At 63.3% G+C, this 5,513-nt stretch overlaps 1 pseudogene; it reads left to right on the top strand.

Annotated features, from left to right (window-relative positions):
* Positions 1-1,519: 1,519 nt before the first annotated feature.
* LOC142871116 (uncharacterized) lies at positions 1,520-1,638 on the top strand (annotated as a pseudogene).
* Positions 1,639-5,513: the final 3,875 nt, after the last annotated feature.

Genomic DNA, 5,513 nt, shown 5'->3' on the forward strand with positions numbered 1-5,513 from the left:
GGCAGAGCCCCAGCGGGCCATGCCCACAACCTCTCTCAGCAGGGGTCCCCCAGAAGGCTCCTTTGGGACCAGGATTCTCTTGCGGGTGACTCTTTAAGGTCTGGCCCCTGGATGGAGGGGCACCAGGAGTAGAGGAGCAGGAAGGGGAAGGGGGTGGCCATGCGAGGGGACACTTTCAGGCCAAGTCCCAGCTTCAGCCTGATCCTCCTGGGAACCCCGGGGTGGACATCACACCTCCTGGTTGCCCCGCTCTGAGACAAGGAGCCGGGCTTCGCATTCCCACAGCAGCCAGTCGTGGGCTGAGGACACCTGGGGCGTTGGGAACTCCCTGGCTTCTCCTTGGATTAACATCTGGAGCTGCTTGTGAATTGTGCCGCCACACACACCCGAGTGCAGGTGTCTTCTGCACAGACTGCGGGCCTCGCTCTTCTGAATGCCGCTAGCTCGCCACCCACCCACGGGAGAACCTGGTCAGGGTACTTTCTCTCGGGGGCAGACTCTCATCCGGGCGGGGGGCTACCGGTGTCTCTGTTTGCTCCTTTCTTTCTTCCATTTCGGAAAAGGCTTCCTTACTGGGTGTGGAAATCTCCTATGCCTTTCCTCGCCTATTCTGTCAGCTCTAAAATTCTCTTTCGGTTGCCACCCTCACAGATGGATTAGGAAACTCTTTGCGGTGCACTCATTAGTGAAATGACCTCAATGACGCTGGAATCCAATATCTAATCGCCGATTTTTAGCGAGTCCACACGCCAGGGTGGTTGGGGTCCAATGCAGCCCCGGCCAGGCCCAGGCCCCTTGGACTGGGCCACAGGAGGACACAGAGGAGGGTCCCGGCCCCCACGGTAGCGGTGCGGGCAGTTCTCCAAGGGCTTGGGTGTTTTCCAGAGGGAGGAGATGGAGGGGACTGATTTCTTCAGCGCCCCACAAACCACGCCACCCCACCCCACCCATGGGACACATCCCGAGAGAGAGAGAGAGAGAGAGACGCCCCATACACTGGCTCCCCTCCCCCGTGCGCTGTGCCCCAGCCCTGGCCCGGGGGAATAGGCGGCCGCCGGGCCACAGGGTGGGGGGCACAGCTGAAAGGGGTTGTGGGGGAGGGCGGCCCCTGGCTGGGGTCAAAGGGCGAGCGCCCCGCCCGCCCACCCGCCCGTGCGCAGTCAGCGGCCCCGGAGGCGCGCTGGGGGTGGGGGGCGGGGAGGTGAAGGAGGCCAGGCGAGGAGAGGAGGGGGGCTGGAAGGTCTCCACCTTGGCGGGTCCAGCCGTGGAGGCGCATCTTGTGTGAGTGTGAGTGAGTGAGTGAGTGTGAGTGTGAGTGTGTGTGTATAGAGAGACAGCCCCCAACCCCGGCCCGCCGCTCCCTGCCCGCCCCGCCTGTCACCCCGTCCCTCGGAGCCCACGGGACCCGGCCGGCGAACTCAACAGGCCCGGCCCGGCGCGGGGCCTGTGGCGGGAGGAGGCGGCGGGGAAGCGCGCAGAGAGGCTCGGCTTCTTGAGCGGGGCAGGGGCGCCCTCCGCCGTCCACGACCACACCACCCCGAACGCGCCCGATCCCGTCTGGTCTCGGAAGCTAAGCAGGGTCGGGCCTGGTTAGAACTTGGATGGGAGACCGCCCGGGAATACCGGGTGCCATAGGCTTCTTCTTCTTTTTTTTTTTTTTTTGCCTCTGGTTCTGTGGCGTTTCTGGGAGTGCGGGGGCGGCCCGGGGTGGGGGTGACCCCCACCCTCAGCGCCCGCCGCGGTGCCTGGCGCCCCAGCCCGCACCGTGGGGCCTCCTCTTGTCCCGAGCCGTGACACCGCCGCCACGCGGCAGCATGCGTGGCTTCTGGACAGTCAGGTCTCAGACCAAAGGTCTGCTCTGTGGGAGCCGACACGCCGGAGGAAACCTTGAGAGTCTGAGAGGGGAGGGAGTTCCAGAAGAAGGCCTGGATGTCATTTTGAGGGAGTATGTGACCAGAACTCGTCCCGTTGCTTTTGGGGTTCTATGGGCTACACGTAGGAATCTTTGGTGGTGGCACCTGATGTTCGGGGATCCGGAGTCACACCCAGACCTGCTCCACAGGCCTCCTTTTACTTTTCTCTACGGATTCATTTTTTTTTTTTTTTTTTTGAGACAGAGTCTCGGTTTGTTGCCCAGGCTAGACTGAGTGCCGTGGCGTCAGCCTAGCTCACAGCAACTTCAAACTCCTGGGCTCGAGTGATCCTTCTGCCTCAGCCTCCAGGGTAGCTGGGACTGCAGGCATGCGCCACCATGCCCCGCTAATTTTTTATATATATATCAGTTGGCCAATTAATTTCTTTCTATTTATAGTAGAGACGGGGTCTCGCTCTTGCTCAGGCTGGTTTTGAACTCCTGACCTTGAGCAATCCGCCCGCCTCGGCCTCCCAAGAGCTAGGATTACAGGCGTGAGCCACAGCGCCCGGCCGGATTCATTATTTTTAAAAAGTGTCTCTTATCTCTATTATTGCATTTTCTTTTCTCTCTCTTTTCAAGCAGATGATGGGAGTCCAAGTTTTAAGGTGACATGTGTTGCCCGTGCCCCCCTCCCCCCCCGTGTTCTTATTCATTTACCTCTCATGTTGCTCCAGCATATTGTGGGGGCACCAATGTTAAGGTCGGGTGCGTTGCCCTCTCCCAGCCTCCCCCCTCGGGTCAGAGCTTCAAGTGCGCCCATCCCCCAGTCGGTGCGCACCCACCCCATTCCTAATGGATGTGTACGCCCATCCCCTCCCCCCACCCGCCCGACACCCACCCGAAGAAGGTGATTCCTCTGTGTCCACTTAGGTGTCCATCGGTTCGTACCCATTTGCTGGTGAGCGCGAGCACGTGGTGCTCGTGTGTCCATTCTTGGGATACTTGGCTTACTGGAACGGGTTCCAGCTCTGGCCAGGAGAACCACGAGAGGTGCCCCCTCACCGCTGCTCCTCATAGCCGAATAGCACTCCGTGGTGTCCACGCGCCACATTTTATTTACCCACTCGTGGGTCGATGGGCACTCGGGTGGCTTCCAGGTCTTTGCGATTGTGACTTGTGCCCTGACTCTAACCCTAACCCTTACCCAGCCCGTCTCCTCCACGGCCCCTGCCTGACTGACTCCTTCCCGCCCGGCCTGTCACCTGTCACCGTCCTCTGCCCCTGCCTGACACGCTCCTCCCCGCCCGGGCCGTCACCTGTCACCGTCCTCTGCCCCTGCCTGACACGCTCCTCCCCGCCCGGGCCGTCACCGTCCTCGGCCCCTGCCTGACGGGGCTCCTCCGTCGCCTGGGCCTTCCAAGGGCTTGGTGTGGACGCTGGTTCCAGGACGCCCTCCCAGGAACCCGGTAGCAGGGCGGCCGCAGCGTCTCGCGCAACCCAACCGTCCGCCGGCTGGCCGCCGTGGCTAAGTGGCCTGCGGGGGACGTGCTCCCGCTGTGCCGTGGGGGCCCAGCCTGGTGTCTTCTCTGAGGCCCCGCGGCTGCCGCTCCCCGCAAGGGGATAGCCGCGGAGGTGGGGACCGCCTCCTCATGGGGACGTACACCCAGCTCTCCACGTCGGATTCCGGGGCTCTCTGTCCTGCCAGAAGGCCCAGCTGGCCTGCGGGTCCTTAGAGTGGCAAAAACATCCGAAAACTGAGATGGAGGGTCCGGTGGGTGTCTGCACTTTTGTGCTGGGCACCCCAGGGAGGCCCGGGGGCTGGCTGGACAATGCGGTCTGCTGGGCTGGGGGGGGTTTGGAGGAGCAACTGATGCCCTTTGCACTTTGGGTAGCAAGTGTCTGAGGTGTCTCTGGGCCCTGTGCCATGTGGGGGCGGGGGCGGGGGCGGGGTGGGAGGAGGAGGAGGAGGAGGAGGAGGAGGAGGTGGGAAGGGCCATGGCCTGCAGTCGTGTTCCCCGGGGTGGCACAGCATGTGGCTTCTTCCACAGGCTGCTTGGCCTGGGCTCCCTGCACCTGGGCCTTTGGAGGACTGGCCCTGTGCTTGCCAACACTTCCTGCAGGGACCCAGAGCTGGGAGGTTGCATCTCTCAGCCCTGGGTCGGGCAGAGCCCCAGCGGGCCATGCCCACAACCTCTCTCAGCAGGGGTCCCCCAGAAGGCTCCTTTGGGACCAGGATTCTCTTGCGGGTGACTCTTTAAGGTCTGGCCCCTGGATGGAGGGGCACCAGGAGTAGAGGAGCAGGAAGGGGAAGGGGGTGGCCATGCGAGGGGACACTTTCAGGCCAAGTCCCAGCTTCAGCCTGATCCTCCTGGGAACCCCGGGGTGGACATCACACCTCCTGGTTGCCCCGCTCTGAGACAAGGAGCCGGGCTTCGCATTCCCACAGCAGCCAGTCGTGGGCTGAGGACACCTGGGGCGTTGGGAACTCCCTGGCTTCTCCTTGGATTAACATCTGGAGCTGCTTGTGAATTGTGCCGCCACACACACCCGAGTGCAGGTGTCTTCTGCACAGACTGCGGGCCTCGCTCTTCTGAATGCCGCTAGCTCGCCACCCACCCACGGGAGAACCTGGTCAGGGTACTTTCTCTCGGGGGCAGACTCTCATCCGGGCGGGGGGCTACCGGTGTCTCTGTTTGCTCCTTTCTTTCTTCCATTTCGGAAAAGGCTTCCTTACTGGGTGTGGAAATCTCCTATGCCTTTCCTCGCCTATTCTGTCAGCTCTAAAATTCTCTTTCGGTTGCCACCCTCACAGATGGATTAGGAAACTCTTTGCGGTGCACTCATTAGTGAAATGACCTCAATGACGCTGGAATCCAATATCTAATCGCCGATTTTTAGCGAGTCCACACGCCAGGGTGGTTGGGGTCCAATGCAGCCCCGGCCAGGCCCAGGCCCCTTGGACTGGGCCACAGGAGGACACAGAGGAGGGTCCCGGCCCCCACGGTAGCGGTGCGGGCAGTTCTCCAAGGACTTGGGTGTTTTCCAGAGGGAGGAGATGGAGGGGACTGATTTCTTCAGCGCCCCACAAACCACGCCACCCCACCCCACCCATGGGACACATCCCCAGAGAGAGGGACGCCCCATACACTGGCTCCCCTCCCCCGTGCGCTGTGCCCCAGCCCTGGCCCGGGGGAATAGGCGGCCGCGGGCCACAGGGTGGGGGGCACAGCTGAAAGGGGTTGTGGGGGAGGGTGGCCCCTGGCTGGGGTCAAAGGGCGAGCGCCCCCGCCCGTGCGCAGTCAGCGGCCCCGGAGGCGCGCTGGGGGTGGGGGGCGGGGAGGTGAAGGAGGCCAGGCGAGGAGAGGAGGGGGGCTGGAAGGTCTCCACCTTGGCGGGTCCAGCCGTGGAGGCGCATCTTGTGTGAGTGTGAGTGAGTGAGTGAGTGTGAGTGTGAGTGTGTGTGTATAGAGAGACAGCCCCCAACCCCGGCCCGCCGCTCCCTGCCCGCCCCGCCTGTCACCCCGTCCCTCGGAGCCCACGGGACCCGGCCGGCGAACTCAACAGGCCCGGCCCGGCGCGGGGCCTGTGGCGGGAGGAGGCGGCGGGGAAGCGCGCAGAGAGGCTCGGCTTCTTGAGCGGGGCAGGGGCGCCCTCCGCC

The sequence above is a fragment of the Microcebus murinus genome, chromosome 5 (genome assembly GCF_040939455.1).
Source record: "Microcebus murinus isolate Inina chromosome 5, M.murinus_Inina_mat1.0, whole genome shotgun sequence".
In the NCBI taxonomy this organism is placed as follows: domain Eukaryota; kingdom Metazoa; phylum Chordata; class Mammalia; order Primates; family Cheirogaleidae; genus Microcebus; species Microcebus murinus.